The sequence below is a fragment of the Canis aureus genome, chromosome 2 (assembly GCF_053574225.1).
Source record: "Canis aureus isolate CA01 chromosome 2, VMU_Caureus_v.1.0, whole genome shotgun sequence".
Taxonomy (NCBI): domain Eukaryota; kingdom Metazoa; phylum Chordata; class Mammalia; order Carnivora; family Canidae; genus Canis; species Canis aureus.
Window position 1 is genome coordinate 68,689,962 of NC_135612.1, and position 18,978 is coordinate 68,708,939.

The 18,978-nt window shown below is 37.6% G+C and overlaps 1 long non-coding RNA gene across 1 annotated transcript; it reads right to left on the reverse strand.

Annotated features, from left to right (window-relative positions):
• Positions 1–5,862: 5,862 nt before the first annotated feature.
• LOC144290940 (uncharacterized) lies at positions 5,863–15,188 on the reverse strand. The gene is made up of 3 exons (XR_013358418.1): positions 14,999–15,188; positions 13,452–13,522; positions 5,863–6,177 (listed from the first exon to the last, which is right to left on the reverse strand). It is a non-coding gene; the product is annotated as an uncharacterized LOC144290940 (long non-coding RNA).
• Positions 15,189–18,978: the final 3,790 nt, after the last annotated feature.

Below are 18,978 nucleotides of genomic sequence, written 5' to 3' on the forward strand. Positions count from 1 at the left end.
CAAAATGGTGAATTAAGTCTGCCCAAGTAAGAATCATGTTATCTACACAGGGTAGTGGAACCAAAAATATATGAAAATGGTACAATCTGCTGAGGCATCTGGGATTGCTCATTTCATCATCTTGTGCTTTTTTCAGGTCCTGAAAGAATAGAAACAAAGTTTGATGATGAAACAGCTTTTAAAGCACAACCAAACCCTGGCATTTTATCCCAGCTGGCGAAAGAAGACCTTCAATGCATTTTAAAATTCTTATGCATTATTATTATGCCCTCCAAATTGCACAACAAAATGAATTTAAAATGGAGTAAAGAGCTAATGTGTGAAGGGAAATAAAATAATTTCAAAGTTTAGGGGAGCCTGGGTGGCTCAGTCAGTTAAGCGTCTGCCTCCTGGGATCAGGTCATAATCCCAGGGTCCTGGGACTGAGCCCTGCATCAGGCTCCCTGCTCAGTGGGGAGTCAGCTTCTTCCTCTGCCTCTCCCCCAGCTCATGCTTGCACTCTCTCTCTCTGAAATAAATAAATAAAATCTTTTTTAAACATTCAAAGTTTAAAATAAAATATGTAGGGTTTCCTGGGAGTCTCAGTTGATTAAGTGTCTGCCTTCAGCTCAGGTCCTGGGATCAAGCTCCATATTGTGCTTTCTGCTCAGCGGAGAGTCTGCTTCTCCCTCTCCCTCTGTGCATGCATGCTCACTCACAGGATCTCAATCTGTCTCAAATAAATAAAATCTTTAAAAATTAAAATTAAAAAATATATATAGTAGAGAAAAAATCCATAGATTCTATCATATTAAATTTTTCCATACAATAAAAATTTCATAGATATGTTAAATGATAAATAACAAACTTGGAAAAGATATATTATGCAAAGACTATGTGCACATTTACATAAGATTCGATTTCGTAGAAATTCATGTATACCACAAAAAAAAAAAAACATAAAATACAAGGATAGAAGTAGTAAAATGTTACTAAGCATAAGGAAACTGTTCAATCTCATTATTAGTAACAACTGATCTTCTGAGAGGTGCTACGGGAGCATAATAAAATCCATCCTGGTGTCTTCAATATTTTTCTCTTCTCTGCTACACTTGGTACAATTTGGAAGCTGAGAAGCAAGCAAGCTTTCAGGAGGTGATAGCACCTGAGTTGAGTCCTGAGGATCGATAGAAGTAAGTGAGATGACACAGTTTCCAGGCAAAAACAAATGCCCCGCAGAATGAAAGTCTGTGAAAGGAGTGTATAAATGCATACGGTTTCGGATTGCTGGAGTGTGAAGTGCAAGGTGTGGAAGTGCCTGAAGACAAAGCTGAGAGGTTAGTCAGGTTATTAGAGTCCTGAATGGCATACTAAGACTCACAGTGTATGTGGGGAGACATCAAGACAAAAAGAAAAGTGAAAAAGAAAATAAAACACACAGAACAAAACAAAAACAAGGGGCTGCAAAGACCAGGCCGTCTATGAGCATTTCTTTACTTCTTTATGCCTGCATCTGTTTGTGTAATACAAGTTCATTCAGCATCGACCATGTGGCGCATGATCTTCATCGTCTATTAGTCAAATGATGCCATTCCTCTGTTCAATACCTTTCCCTGTTTGTTTGTTTGTTTGCTTGTTTACTTATTTTCCTACCCCCCCCCCCATAAAAGCTATCATTGTGGAATACCCCATCTTGGCTGTTCACACTTACATGGAAAGAGAATCAGATGTAATTGAATTTGGGATAAATGGAAGATGAGAGGTTATTGATATAACTTTTGTTTTGTTTTAGTCTTGGGAGGTGGATCACTATGATGAAAAGAAAAGTGTCCTCCCGCCCACAAAGCCCTCATTGGACCTGACTGCTCCTTTCCCATCCTCCTTCAAATTTCTGTCCTATGGATTTTTACCATCTAGGGAGGATTTAGTAATGAACTTACTGCTTTTAAGGACAAAGGGAAAACTTGCTTAAGAAGGTGGAGGCCTCTTAAGGCTGCCCTGGCATTCTGTAGTAGAGAGTTCTACTGCCAATGAAGAGAGTGGTATGAATGCCTCTAGGGTTACCCACACATTATAGGAAAATGTTTGCATTTGAACCTGAAATTGTTGAGGAATGCAATTGCCACCACTGGTAAGGGGTGCTGTGTGCCAAGCTAAGCATGGAGAGTGTGCCCCCAGTTCCCCATGGAAGACCACACTGAGTAAAGAGACCTGAGCCCCTAAGAGAACTGAGCTTGTGAGTATTTAGGTGTGACATTCTCCCACTGCCAGAAGCAACCCAATCCCAAAACAGGATGTGTGGATCTTTCAGCACTGGCATGTTAATTTCCTGGGTTTGCCATAACAAAGATGCACAAACAAGAACTTATTCTCTCATAGTTCTGGAGGCTGCAAGTCCAACATCAGCATGTTGGCAGGTTCAGGTTCTTCCTCAGGACAGCAGAGGACAATCTGTCCAATGTCTTTCTTTTACCTTCAGGTGGTTTCCCGCAGTCCTTGAAGTTCTTTGTTATGTATGTTTTACTTCTCGAATCTCTACCTTCGTCATCACATCACATGGCATCTTCCTGTGGGCCTCTGTCCCTGTGTCTCTTCTTTTCATATAAGGACCTCAGTATATTGGATTAAAAGCCCACCCAATTCTAGTATAATCTCATTTCAGTTTGATTACATCTGTAAAGACCCCTTTTTGTCTGAATAAGGTCACATGTATAGGTACCAGGGGTGAGGATTTCCACATATTTTGGGGGGATACAATTCAACCCACAACATCAGAAATGTCTCATTTTCTGGATGAGAGTTAGTGTGCTCTTCTTTTGACCTGTATATACTTCATGGGTTCATTGGTAATCCCTGGTAGGGGGGTTTTCTGAGAGAAGGAGACTTAGACACACAGTCAATATGGTCGGTAGGGGTCTTGGCCAGACCTAATGCCACTAGAGAAAGGAAAGGGGTTGTATTTTTACTGTATGTTATGAAGGAATCCCAGTGATTACACTGAAAGGCAAAGTGAGGGGTGACTCTTCACTATTTAAATTATAAACTCTGTCCATGATAACGTGGAGTATTGACTCCCTGACTCCTGGAGAGGAATGTAATGGTGTGGCCATCGATGGGCACTCCATCTCGAGTTTGTTTCTCAGATCCAGACAAGGGCTTGGAAGACCTGGATTCCAGTTCCTGTCCTGCCACTTACTAGATGTGCTACCTCAGAGTGGTTGCTTAAATTCACCATGTCCTGATTTCCTTATCTGAACTCTGGGTCTAAAAAATGCCTGTTCCATGTACCCATCGATTCACCATGAGGCTCAGTAGACACAATCCATGCTAACTTCAGGATGAGTCTTAAAGCTCTATGTGACTGCTAAGAAATTATCTACAGTTTTTTCTCCCCACATCTTGCCTTGTTCCAAAAATAATTTGAGACCATTGTATCTTTTCTCACCTAGCTATATGATTTGTTTTGAAACATTATTGCCATTCCCGCTAAAAGATCATTAAGTCATTAAGCCTAAATGCTGTCCCTTAGCTCTTGATCCAGGATAATGGTTAGATAACCTGTGGCATAATGAAAACAACTTTACAAATATAATTAAAAACAGTAATGATAATGGTAATAATATATCCATGTGAGACTCAACTCTATGTCCTTGAGTTCATCAATATAATTCAATATAATACTACAAATACTTTTTGACAAGGTTAAACATTTTCAAACACAAATACCTAGTTTATTTAAACAAAGTCACAATTAACAAATCTCACCCAGTTCCAGGAAAGAGATAAGGCTGCCTTTGGTCTCCTAAAAGGTTAATAAGAGCCCAAAGACATGAAGATGGCTGTGCCAGAGCCAAGTTTTGTACCATATGTCTGTGATTTCCAATCCCATGCATTTAAATTCAAGTTTTAAAATTCCAAAGTCCTAGAATTTTTTTTTCTTTTAACTTTACTGCACATAGAAATCTTGCTCACATTCCATTTGTTAGAAGCAACCTTTTTAAATTATGATGGATCATTATTATGGATTATGTAATGGATGTGTCATATTACAGAACATCATTTCAGAATCTTTCTAAATAATTATTTGACTTTTTTTCTTATTTGACCAAGTGAAACGATATACCAAAGTAATGAATGCCAAATGTTAAGCGTCTCTTCATTCCTACAATGTCCTACTAAGCTGGGGCATGGAGATTTATTTTGAAAATGTACTGCCAATTGCATTTTTCTAGTTTTTATTTAAAGTTTACCCATTTCAAGTCTTAAGTAGGAATAAAGTTTTCTTATGCCATCTTTGTCAGTTCAGCTACAATGATTGAACTAGTCTCAAACATGTACTTGGAAGCTTCTTCCCACCCCATTTTTTTTTTTTGTATGATTGGCAACAATTTGTGTAGCATGTAAATAATTTGTCACTTGAATGTTTGAAAGCACTTGCCTGTGAAACACTGCCTAAAGCAGACGTATTTTGAGGTACTTTCTGACAGTGTTAAATTGTCTCCTTTTCATTGATCTATTCAATTTTTCAAAGTTCTTGAGTCAATTTACATAATTAATATCTTGTTAAAAATTATTCATTTTCTTGAGATTTTCAAATATATTAGCATAGATTTGAATCCGCTTATACTTTAAACACCTTCTGTGTCTGTAGTTGTATTCATTTTCCCTCTTCTAATGTTTGAGTACTTTCATTGTTCTTGATTAAATTCTCTATAAACCATATCCTAGCTCAGATTCATGCTTTTATCTTTCCTCATCTTTTTTTTAAAGATTTCATTTATTTATTTGAGAGAGAGAACATGAAGGGGGTGGGGAAGAGGGGGGAAGAGAGAAGCAGACTCCCTGCTGAGCAGGGAGCCTGCCTTGGGGGCTGGATCCCAGAACCCTGAGAGCATCACCTGACCCAAAGGCAGATGCTCAACCAACTGATCCACCCAGGCACCCTATTTTTATCTTTTCTTAATTTTTATTTTTCCATTCTTTTCCTAGAATTCTGAGAAAACTTCTCATTTTTCCCCTTTACTCCTTCACTATTCTTAACTATTCAATCTGTTCCACTACAGCAATTACCGTCTTTCGTGAGTTTAAAATCACTTTGACAAAAACGGTTTCCTTTTCTATGTAACGTTTTCTAATTTCACACTATGCCTTCTCTGTAACTATTTCTTTTCATTTCACAGATGAGTTTTTTAGAAAGTGGCATAGATTTCCTCATGTTATAACACAGACGAGTGTAAGAAATACAGTTTCTTCATATTCTTCAAAGTATCTGAATGTCTTCATGAGCCTTCAACTGGTAACAAAGGAAATAAAATTACTGAATTTAGTCTAATCCCAAAGAATATGGTATCACTTATAATTACTGGGTCTTTAGGTAAAATGACTAGTCTTGTAGTTTCTAACCATTTTTTTTTCTCTTCTCCAAGATGGGATCTGAATTATGAGTTTATGTGTATAGAAGAGAGAATATGATATCCACATGTTACCTCTAGTTTTCCCTAATCCCCGGGAGGAGGATCTGTTTCCTATTCAGGTGATCTCTGAGCTACAACCAATCCAGCCCTTGCAGTTCTGCTCCAAAAGATGGTGTTCAGCGTTGTTCAACTTGGGGTCCTACTGTCTGTGTAGTAGTGGTTGCTTACACTAAGAGAATCTAAATTTAAAGTTACTTCCAAAAATAGAAGGTATTTATATCTTGCTGAATTAGAAATTTTCTGAAGTATATTTCTCATTTTTTTCAGAACATCTATTTTTCAGGAATATTATTGTTATACCCATATCTTAAATATGCCTGTGCATGTTTTTTCTCTACCTTATCTTTCTACAGTTTCATTTATGCTTTCTTCAGAAAATGGTTAGGTTATGTCAACAATTATAGCATATCGATGAGATGTTTATTTTCTCCACCCACACACTATCTTCTTGCTTCTAATAGTACAATTTCTTTCTGAGGAAGATTTCATTCTATATTGTGAGGGAAGCAAAAGGTTGTCACTATTCCCTTGCCTGCCGTGAGAATGGGTAGTTGATCACAACTGACTGATAATAAGTGTGCCCCATCCTCTTACCCAGAGCAACTTGTACAGGCATGGATCTGTAACCCATAGCAGGCAGATGCAAAGAAGCATCATAACATTTAAGAAAGACATAAACTCAGGGTTCTTGAAGTTATTTCCTCAGCAAAATGGAGAAATTTATCTGCAGAAGATAAAAGGCAACAAACAATGAAAACAAAGTTGCACGGAGAAGAAAGTCAAGTGGGGGGACTTGGTGCTATCATTTGAGCTTCCATCCCCAAAACATCACACCCTAGGTTTGGCACTAAAACCTTATCTATCCACATTCTTTTCAATTTCTTTCTTTTTTTTTTAAATATTTTTATTTATTTATTTAGGATAGTCACAGAGAGAGAGAGAGAGGCAGAGACACAGGCAGAGGGAGAAGCAGGCTCCATGCACCGGGAGCCCGACGTGGGATTCGATCCCGGGTCTCCAGGATCGCGCCCTGGGCCAAAGGCAGGCGCCAAACCGCTGCGCCACCCAGGGATCCCTCTTTTCAATTTCATACCAAGGGCACCAGCTTTTCTTTGCAATAAGGTAGTTTTAATTGATTTTTCTTTTTTTTAAATAAATTTATTTTTTTATTGGTGTTCAATTTGCCAACATATAGAATAACACCCAGTGCTCATCCCATCAAGTGCCCCCCTCATTGCCCGTCACCCAGTCACCCCCACCCCCCGCCCACCTCCCCTTCCACCACCCTGAGTTCGTTTCCCAGAGTTAGGAATCTCTCATATTCTGTCTCCCTTTCTGATATTTCCCACTCATTTTTTTTCTCCTTTCCCCTTATTCCTTTTCACTATTTTTTATATTCCCCAAATGAATGAGACTATATAATGTTTGTCCTTCTCCGATTGACTTATTTCATTCAGCATAATACCCTCCAGTTCCATCCACGTCGAAGCAAATAGTGGGCATTTGTCATGGTTTATGTATACAATGGAATATTACTCCGCCATTAATTGATTTTTCAATACTAATAACCAAGAGAGTTCTCACAAATAAAGTTCTTTTATCTAACTTTTATAGAATAATGTAGGGAGAAAAATTATGATCAAATTTAAAGTCTTTTGCAGCTATTTCACTCAACTGTTTGTAAAATCTGGAAATGAAGTTAAATTGAGAAGGCAGGGCAAGTGGAAATACAGACCTTCAGCACTTTGTTGTATGTATTTTCTTTGTCTCCTTGGTGGAGCAGCCAAGAATTGCCTACCATTCACCTGTATGACTGGCCTTATTAATGACTCAACGAAGAAGATGCCTTTACTGGAGGACACCTAAGAACAAGTTGCCCATGTCAGAACTGGTAAGGAAGTCCCAGTGCAAACTCATTTTCAATATGGCTTCAGCACTAAGATGACTTCTTAGTATATTTAATGACATCAAAATATGCACCACTATTTGCCATGCCCTTGGCCCTCCCTTTGGGTTGTTTCTGAATAGGACTCTCTTGGTTGCCAGCACACTGACTTTTTTTTTTTTTTTTTTACAGTTGGGTGTTTTCTGACAGGTGCTTTCTTCATGTTCCTTCTTTGCTATACTCTTAAAAACTTAAGTTTTAAAAATATAGAGAGACTTCTTTACAGGTTCACAGCACTGCCACAGATTTCTGACAATTTTTATATTCCATAATTCCTTTCAGTGAACAATTGAGAGAAAAAGATAAAGAAAAAATCAATTGTATCCAGTTTTTTTTGCTTTGCTTGGGAGTTCCCTAGAGCATTTTCAAGAAAAAGTCTTGAAAAACATTTACAGCTACTTTTATAATTATTTGTCTATTCAGCTTTTTTACTTGTTATTGCAACAATTTGGGCAATTTATGTCTTTTGGGAAAAAACATTTTCATTAGGATTTTCAAATTTAACAGTACAGGGTTGCACATTTTATTTGCCAATGATTTTTGAGTCTCCATATTTATTCTCTGCTGTTAGATAGATAGATACACAGATAATCTGCCTATCTATTGATCAATCGATTGAGCTATCTTACTTTTCATTTTCTGAAAGTCCCTTATTTCATGTTTGTAGATCCAAGTAGCCAACATGGTATCTAATTCATTAAGTTCTACTAAAATCCTGATCTGGAATTTATTTTTGATTTACATAAGTTTGCAAATTACATTTTTATTTCCTTTGATTAACTTTACTTTGTTTATTTTAAATTTTCTAAGTCTAAAATTAAGTTCCAAACTCCTCCATTTTTATTCATTGTATAATTTTTATATACATTTTTATTCATTGTATAATTATGTCTTTTAGAGTCAGCTTTTTTTTTGGCGAGTGCCAGCATGAATCCAATTTATTCAACTGATCATCAAATACTTGATCACCTACATCATGCCAACTACACTGCTAGATGTTGGAATTACAATGACAATTGAATGAAACAGAATGAAATAAAATAAAGTAAAATAAAATAATAAAATGGCCTCTTTTTAACATGATGTTTCCGTTTCTGCAAAAGACAGAAATAAACTTATAAAGGACACATTGTTAGACATGTGAAGAGAATAAAGAGCACTATGGTGGGAATAGAGGGCTGGTTCCTAATTTAAATAGAACAATCTTCACATTATATCAGACAGAGGAAAAGTGCTGGCCTAAGGCTTGACCTGGATGGGACCTCCATAACAGAGAATTTTAAATTAGCATAGCTGAGGATGATGGTCAAGGTAAGTTTGCATGAGATGAGTTTGGTAACGTCAGCCAATCCACCTGGACCTTTAGTCCCTCCATGAAAACCCCTTACTCTCCTCTTCCTCATCCTTGATTTTCTACTCCAACATAGTATCTTCCATTATTGTCAAAATAGGAACATCACTTCTTATATCCCCAGAAACACAGAGACACCAGACAGGACTTCTGCAAATTCCAGTAAGCACACTTGAAAAATGAATATCTTTGTCTCACTTTCTTTCAAAAAGGAGGGGATAGCATCTTGTGTGAAATGCTCATTCCATGTTTGTATGCCCACTTTCCTTGGAAGTCATTTCATCATTTTAGGACCATTTTGTCTTTCTTTCAATAGTCCCTCTCTTCTTGCTCTTTCCCTTCATAGTTAAATATACTAATGTGTCTCTCATATAAATAAAACATTTCTTCAAGTTCTCATTTCTTTCCAACTATTGCCTTACGTCTCTCCTCTCCTTCAGAGTTAAACTTTGTTTAAATAAAATTTTGGGGTATTTTATTAACCTCTCTCACATATTTTCAATATCTGCCCCCCCATTGCTAAAACCATTGGAAAATGTTCATACCTTAAAAATTACTTTATATGTCCATGGCATTTGGCCAACAATTTCTTCAAACACTCCACTCAGCATCTAGAATGCTGAGGATGTTCTACCCACCGTGATTTCTCTTAATTTATCTCATAGAGATTTTCTTCTTGATCACTTTGCCCCTTAAATGTTTGTGTTACTCATGGTTTTATCCTATAACTTATTCTTTTCATTTTTCAACTATTCTTTTCTGTCCACCCTTCTATCCACTAGATGATCTTTCTTCTCCATGGGCTTCAATTTCCATCCTTTTATTAGCACATCCTGCCATCTACTCCTGGATTACTCTTTCCATGCTTCTTTCCTGCTGTTAATTTTCATATAAAAACCTACTTGTATACATCTGAACTAGGTGCTTCTTGGGTACATCTCTCTGGGTGTTTCTAATTTTGCTGGAATCACCATCTTTCCCCTACTATCTGCTTATGTTCTGGCATCCTGAATCCCAGTAAATGCCACCTTCATCTATGCTGCTTGTTGCACCAGAACCCTACGTGTTTTTTAAAAAGATTTTATTTATTTATTTGAAAGGGAGAGAGAGCAAGTGACAGAGAGAGTGTACGAGCTGGGTGAGGAGCACAGGGAGAAGCAGACTCCTCCCTGAGCAGGGAGTCCAATGTGAGGTTCAATCCTGGAACTCCAGGGTCATGACCTGAGCCAAAGGCAGATGCCCAAATGACTGAGCCACCCAGGTGCCCCAAGAATTCTGTATTTCCTCTTGCTTCCTTAGCCCACATGGTATATTATAAAAGCCACCCATTCTATTCCCCAAGTCCATGCCACATCACTTTGCAAAGTAAAGACTATAGCAATGTCCTTCCCTACCTTTATCATTTACTGATTACAAAATATTTTTTGAGAGATAATTATGTTCTAAACATTAATCAAATCTTGTGGATCCACACTTTAGAGGGGAGAAGGGGCAGTAGATAGTAAGTATAATACATTATTGAGAAGTACCATAGCACTTGGTAAACGTTACAGAAAATGAAAACAAGGTGGTCAGAGTAGGCCTTGGTGTGTACAGGACATTTGAACAAAAACTTGAAGGTGCAATAGAGTATAACTAGGGGAGTAGTGTAGTAGACAAAGAAGAGCCCATTAAAGGTCCTGAGGTAGAGTGTACCTATTCCACCAAGCCCTACGGAAATATGCTGGGAGCATAAAGGGAATTAGGACAGTAGAAGGAGATGCAGTTGAGAAGTCACAACTATGGGAATAATGGTATTTATAGCTTTTAACCATCATGAGAGTGTTGGACTTTTACCTTGCTAATTATAGGTCATTTCAGGGTTTGAGTGGAGTAGTGACATGACTGTAATTATGCTTTAAAATAATCATGCTCCTTGCCATGCTGAAGATAGATGCAGAGTGGTCAGGGATGGAGCTAAGGAGCCCAGTTGGGAAGCTCCTGTCACAATGCAGGTATGGGAAGATGGGCAGTACCTTGGAGGTGGTGAGAAGTCATCAAATTTGAATGTATTTTGAAGGTAGAGAATACAGGATTTTCTGATATGCTGCTACATGTGCTATATGAGTGAGAAAGAATCAGGGATGCCTCCAGGCTCTGTCCTCAGAAAACAGAAGTTTGCAGCTTCCAAAATTCAGATGGAAAAAAATTCTAGGTGAAATGGGTTCAAAGGAAGCTTGAAGAGCCTGGTTTTAAGTTTCTTAGGTTTGAGGTGCCCCCTTAGCTCTCCCAGTGGACAGGGAAGAAGTGTCTGATTCATGAGTCTGGGGTTGGTGGAAGAAAGGCAGGACTGGAAAAATATATTTGGCATCTTTGTCATACCCAGGTAACTATCTTCACTGCCTAAATCTTCAGGGCCTTCCCCTGGCTCTTGGAAGTAAGACTAAACTTCCTTAGAGTGTTGGCCATGGAGGAAATATCTATATTCTCTACTGCCTTCTCTATCACTGCTTCCATTCCAAAATCTAAACTTCAGACATTCCAAGTTATTTTGGTTCTCAGAGTCTTTGCTCTTTCTCACCTCTAGTTTTGTTCATTACTTTTTCTCTTCTGCCAAGGAGCTTCTTCCCTTAAACCAAATTCCTGTCTTCCACCTGTATGAAAACTCCCACATTTCCTCAGGTCTTGGCTTCCAGCTCTCCCCCCTCTGATTCCTGATATCCTTCTCTGTGCTCTTCTACCTATATGCTCCTGCTCATAGCTCCTCACACATACAGACAAATTGAATTTACAAGCCAGGACAATTGCAACAAGAAAGTGCAGAAGCTGTTTGTAAGAGCAAGATGTTTGCAATGATGGAGTAAAGAATCTTTCAGAAACAGAAAAAAAAAAACAAAACAATTTTTAGCTGAATTTTTAAGTTGAAATTAAAACCCTAGAATCCCACCAGCAAATCCCCTTAGAGAATCATTTTTAGAAATTAATTATATCATAATGCAAATGATATTTAAAGTACATGTAAGTTCTTAGAGCATTTCATCTTTAAAAATGGCAGAAGCAATCGCTTTAAAATGATTAAAATGACAAGTAATGCAAGACTGTTTTGTTAAAGGATTCTGAAGGAATGTGTTGAGTGTTAAGGATGCAGAAAATGACAAAAAGTAGGTGTTTATTTCACAGGCAATACTATCGATATTCAAAATGGTGTGTTCTTCCAGAAGCATAAGAGTTCAGTAGCATGCATGCAGGTGCGCACATGCACACACACACGCACACACACACACTTCTCCATAAAATCCCATTATTCTTGTCCAGGCTGAAAGCCAGGCTGATAGAATTAGAATCCCTGGGAGAGTACTTCAAGTGTTAGTTGTTGTTGCTATTGTTGTTGTTGTTGTTTTTAACTCCCCAGTGATTCTGATCTTAAGGTTGAGAACTATTGTGTAAGAGTTCTCAGCCTGTCAGCCTGGGTTTCACAGACCTCCAAAATATTTGTAACTTTGAATGGGGGGGGGGGGGGGAGACAATTTTTGTTTTCACTAACTTCTAATGGAAATGTAGCTCACCTTTCCATTACAAACTTAGACAGCTAACCATAGTACTATACCTAGTGTTTTGCTACCAACTGAATTTAAAGATAGATTCTGATTACATTATACAAGTTTTGCAGGTTTCTCAAGATTTTTATACTCATTACTACCCTACTATTTTCTTATTTATGATGCCTGCCACTATACACTTTTATTTAATCCTTTAATAAAGAACTGCACATTTCAATATCTATATAGTGAATTTGTTTTATGTTAACTTTTTGATAGCTGTTTAGACGTGCCTTGCGTCCCTATCTTAAGTATTTGTGCAGTTCTAACATTATTTTGAGAAGGGAAGGGAAGGGAAGGGGGTCCATAGTCTTCTCCAGACAATCCAGTCTCTCTCCAGAGAGAGAATATATTAAAAACCACTGATCTGAAGTACTTTCTTTTTCTAAACATTCCTCATTCACAGATGGACTTGACATGGCCACACCATCTCCATCAGCAAAAGCATCTCCAAGCACATGGTAGTTAGCACTCTTGTCAACCCAGGAATCTCTATCTTGGGTTCACTGAAAGTGTTCATGTAAATTTTGCATCTAAATCTTTTTTGTTAAGACCTATTGTCTTAAATCTTTAATCATTTTCTGTGTTTCTTTTACTGGGTACCAATAGTGAGACATGTCCAGGAGACAATACGTATATTTTAGAAGTCAAACCATCAATTTTAATGGTCTGAGTTTGATTTTCAATCTTGTTTAGAAGTTCTAAGCAAATGTATTTTCAGGAATGCTTACATGGTATTGCATTAGCAAGTTTATATTCCACAGGGCCTCACTACTCCAAAGAATGTAAATGGAAAACCAGTAAAATTTGAAACCCACTTTGAACTAAAAAGCAATGTACTTTCACAGACTGGTAGTAATACTGCTTTAACAATGTTTTCCTACATGTTTGATGGACCAGGCAAAATATATTTTTGCAATTTTAATTCTGTAAGGAAAGTTTTACCTTCAATCCCAATGGAGAACATGTCAGTGTGAAATTTTTCAGATGCTAATTTAGGCAAGGCCTCCATCCTTCAAAAGGAGTTCTAGTTCTTATCATTATCATTTGTTTGGGCCTTCTACAAGCTGCCAATATACCTGGGCTTGATTTACTCTTCAAATTCTCCATGAACACACACTCACCTTCTCTGCCATGCTCACATGTGAAGTGTCTTCTCTTGGTCTGGGAATTTATAGCAGCCTGTCCCCAGCTTCTGTTTTGAAAAGTAACAAAATTTAATTTATAAATTCTAATGAATTATTAGTACCTTAATGAATAAGTTAATATATATTAATTAGGATTGAAAATGTCTAAACCAATTTCCTAAGATGATCCTTATAGCTGACCATGAAAAGATACTGAAGAAATTCTTTCTTCCTTTTACCTTCTTCCTTTAATAAGTCTCCAATATTTTAGATTCTCTTTAAAAAAAACTGAATTCTCTCTTAAAATTAAGTAATTAAAAATATTTTTCCCTAAAGAACTTAATTCTTATCAGATACTAGAGATATGGAAAAGAGGTACAAAATGGCCTAAGGGGAACATACTAAATTTATCTTTAATGTTTTTACTTGGTGTGATGTTTAATTTTATGTCCTAACTTAAATCATAGTCCAGATATTTGCTCAAACTTCACTCTAGATGTTTCTGAGGAAGTATTTTTTAAAATGAGCTTTAACATTTAAATCAATAGGCTTTGAGTAAAGCCGATTACTTTCCATAATGTGGGTGAGGCTCATGTAATCAGTTGAAGACCAGAATAGAAAAAGATTGATCTCCTAGAAGAAGAAAAGTTTCTGCCTGTAGACTGTCTTCATACTTAAAGTGCAGCATCAACTTTTTTCTGGGTTTCCAATCTGCTTATTTTGAACTTGCCAGCCTTGCCAATTTCATGAGTCAATTCTTTAAGATCTCTCTCATGTGTCCACACACACATACAAACAAAGACACACTTAAACACACACAGTAACTACCTGAGGTGATGGGTATTAATTAGGTTTATGATGGTAATCATTACATAAGTTATATCAAAAACAACAAATTGTTCATCTTAAATATATATAATTTTTAAAAAATATGTAATTTTTATTTGTTGATCATACTTGAGTAAAGATAGAAAAATAAAAACAAAAAATAGAACAGAAATCAAAATCCTGTTTGGTTTGGTAATTACAGAAAGAGACTCTGTGGCATATCCTTATCCTCCTGTTAACCTTTGAGTGGTCCCCATTTTAGAGATCCCTATTTCACTGGTCTGCTAATATCAGCCAACTATTCAATTATTCACTAAATGACCACTTATTGAGAACCTCTTATTCTCATGTGTAGGCTCTATTTTTGGGGGTAGTAACATAATGAGATAAATCCAGACATATATTTGTGGAACTTATATTCTAGTTACAAACATAGACATTACAAAATAAACAAATAAGTAAAAAAAAAAAAAGTAATTAGAAATGATGATGAGTATTCAAAAATAAATAAGCAAATTCCTGGGAGACAGAATAACTTGAAAATACTTTTTTTTTTTTTTTTTTTAAGAGAGAGAGAGAGTATGTGTGCTGGGAGTGAGGGACCTAAGGAGAGAGAGAGAGAGAGAGAATCTTAATCAGACTTCATGTCCAGTGTGGAGGCTGACCTGGGACTTGGTCTCATAACCATAAGCTAAAATCAAGAGTCATATACTTACCCAACTGAGTCATCCTGGTGCCCCAACAGTATTTTAAACAGGTTGCTCATGGGAGGCTTATTTAATGGGAAATAAAAGTTAATTACAGAGGATGCAAAAATCCAACCACAAGCAAAGTCAAAGGAAGAACATTCTAGGCAAGTGCAAGGACCCAGGGTGAGGCAGAGCTTGACATACCTAAAGCTGTAGCCAAAAGTTCATTAATGATGGTGGGAGGCAGTGGCACAAGTCACAGGGCATTGTGAGGTATGTCATGTGAAGCAATTGATAGATATAAAGCAAAAAAGAGTTGTGGATCACTGCAAATTTACTCTGACTGCTATATGGACAACAAATTGGAAGAGGGTATGAAAGGGGGTTGGTTAGTTGACTACTGCAATTATCCAAGGAAGAAATGATGGTGAGCTGAGGTTTGATAATTAGCAATGGATCTTTATGGCACTTTTATTCTACAAAGTGCAAAAACTGGGGGAGTCCCAGAAATGCTCCTGCAGAGGTGCTACTTACTGCTCTGCATAGTGTCACATCCAGAGAAAGTAGCCTAAAATCATGGGAGATACAAGAAGAGTAGACTAGGAGGTGTCTTAAGGCTTTCCTTGATTCAGTTAAATTTAAGGAATCAAGATACAGAATTAATTGATGTGTACTATAAACTTGCAATCTGATTATATCTGGATGATAGGATTAGCCAACCAGTATCAGTTAAGAATATGTCACCCAAAATGTGTGCCAGAAAACTAGTTACAGTGACTTAGACAAATAGATATTGGTTTTCTTATGTAAAATAAAAATCAGAGGTCAGTGACCATTGATTAAGTCAGTAGTTCAACAGTTTTTTAGCCCATGTACTCAGCCTTCCTCTCATGGTTGATGTGGTTGCTATAGCTCCAGTCATCACACCTATGTAAGTCTGTATTCAAATCATGAAAAGGTGGAAGGTGAAGAGGTGGACAACTGCCCATCTCATTGACAAAACTGGTGCTAATTTATCAATGTTAATTTATCAGTATTAAGAAGCTTGCAGAATGATTTCATTCTATTTCAAGCTATTTCAGTGCTTATAATGTTTAACAGAGAATTCTCAAAGAAGAAAAGAGATTTGGGGTACCTGGGTGGCTCAGTGGCTGAGCGTCTGCCCTTGGCTCAGGACATGATCCAGGACCTCACAGGAGTCTGCTTCTCCTCTGCCTATGTCTCTGCCTCTCTCTGTGTCTCTCATGAATAAATAAATAAAATCTTTAAAAAAATAAGGAAAAAATATTTTAACACAACAAATCTCCAGTTGTCATACTTGATTTGACATTTTACTTCAAGTTAATAGTCCAATTTTGCTGAACTGTGTTTTTTTTTAATTTATTTTTTATTGGTGTTCAATTTACTAACATACAGAATAACACCCAGTGCCCGTCACCCATTCACTCCCACCCCCCGCCCTCCTCCCCTTCTACCACCCCTAGTTCGTTTCCCAGAGTTAGCAGTCTTTACGTTCTGTCTCCCTTTCTGATATTTCCCACACATTTCTTCTCCCTTCCCTTATATTCCCTTTCACTATTATTTATATTCCCCAAATGAATGAGAAAATATAATGTTTGTCCTTCTCCGACTGACTTACTTCACTCAGCATAATACCCTCCAGTTCCATCCACGTTGAAGCAAATGGTGGGTATTTGTCATTTCTAATAGCTGAGTAATATTCCATTGTATACATAAATCACATCTTCTTTATCCATTCATCTTTCGTTGGACACCGAGTCTCCTTCCACAGTTTGGCTATCGTGGCCATTGCTGCTAGAAACATCGGGGTGCAGGTGTCCCGACGTTTCACTGCATTTGTATCTTTGGGGTAAATCCCCAACAGTGCAATTGCTGGGTCGTAGGGCAGGTCTATTTTTAACTGTTTGAGGAACCTCCACACAGTTTTCCAGAGTGGCTGCACCAGTTCACATTCCCACCAACAGTGTAAGAGGGTTCCCTTTTCTCCGCATCTTCTCCAACATTTGTTGTTTCCTGCCTTGTTAATTTTCCCCATTCTCACTGGTGTGAGGTGGTATCTCATTGTGGTTTTGATTTGTATTTCCCTGATGGCAAGTGATGCAGAGCATTTTCTCATATGCATGTTGGCCATGTCTATGTCTTCCTCTGTGAGATTTCTCTTCATGTCTTTTGCCCATTTCATGATTGGATTGTTTGTTTCTTTGGTGTTGAGTTTAATAAGTTCTTTATAGATCTTGGAAACTAGCCCTTTATCTGATATGTCATTTGCAAATATCTTCTCCCATTCTGTAGGTTGTCTTTGAGTTTTGTTGACTGTATCCTTTGCTGTGCAAAAGCTTCTTATCTTGATGAAGTCCCAATAGTTCATTTTTGCTTTTGTTTCTTTTGCCTTCGTGGATGTATCTTGCAAGAAGTTACTATGGCCGAGTTCAAAAAGGGTGTTGCCTGTGTTCTTCTCTAGGATTTTGATGGAATCTTGTCTCACATTTAGATCTTTCATCCATTTTGAGTTTATCTTTGTGTATGGTGAAAGAGAGTGGTCTAGTTTCATTCTTCTGCATGTGGATGTCCAATTTTCCCAGCACCATTTATTGAAGAGACTGTCTTTCTTCCAATGGATAGTCTTTCCTCCTTTATCGAATATTAGTTGCCCATAAAGTTCAGGGTCCACTTCTGGATTCTCTATTCTGTTCCACTGATCTATGTGTCTGTTTTTGTGCCAGTACCACACTGTCTTGATGACCACAGCTTTGTAGTACAACCTGAAATCTGGCATTGTGATGCCCCCAGATATGGTTTTCTTTTTTAAAATTCCCCTGGCTATTCGGGGTCTTTTCTGATTCCACACAAATCTTAAAATAATTTGTTCTAACTCTCTGAAGAAAGTCCATGGTATTTTGATAGGGATTGCATTAAACGTGTATATTGCCCTGGGTAACATTGACATTTTCACAATATTAATTCTGCCAATCCATGAGCATGGAATATTTTTCCATCTCTTTGTGTCTTCCTCAATTTCTTTCAGAAGTGTTCTATAGTTTTGAGGGTATAGATCCTTTACATCTTTGGTGAGGTTTATTCCTAGGTATCTTATGCTTTTGGGTGCAATTGTAAATGGGATTGACTCCTTAATTTCTCTTTCTTCAGTCTCATTGTTAGTGTATAGAAATGCCACTGACTTCTGGGCATTGATTTTGTATCCTGCCACGCTACCAAATTGCTGTATGAGTTCTAGCAATCTTGGGGTGGAGACTTTTGGGTTTTCTATGTAGAGTATCATGTCATCGGCGAAGAGGGAGAGTTTGACTTCTTCTTTGCCAATTTGAATGCCTTTAATGTCTTTTTGTTGTCTGATTGCTGAGGCTAGGACTTCCAGTACTATGTTGAACAGCAGTGGTGAGAGTGGACATCCCTGTCTTGTTCCTGATCTTAGGGGAAAGGCTCCCAGTGCTTTCCCATTGAGAATGATATTTGCTGTGGGCTTTTCATAGATGGCTTTTAAGATGTCGAGGAATGTTCCCTCTATCCCTACACTCTGAAGAGTTTTGATCAGGAATGGATGCTGTATTTTGTCAAATGCTTTCTCTGCATCCAATGAGAGGATCATATGGTTCTTGGTTTTTCTCTTGCTGATATGGTGAATCACATTGATTGTTTTACGGGTGTTGAACCAGCCTTGTGTCCCAGGGATAAATCCTACTTGGTCATGGTGAATAATTTTCTTAATGTACTGTTGGATCCTATTGGCCAGTATCTTGTTGAGAATTTTTGCATCCATGTTCATCAGGGATATTGGTCTGTAATTCTCCTTTTTGGTGGGGTCTTTGTCTGGCTTTGGAATTAAGGTGATGCTGGCTTCATAGAACGAATTTGGAAGTACTCCATCTCTTTCTATCTTTCCAAACAGCTTTAGGAGAATAGGTATGGTTTCTTCTTTAAACGTTTGATAAAATTCCCCAGAGAAGCCATCTGGCCCTGGACTCTTG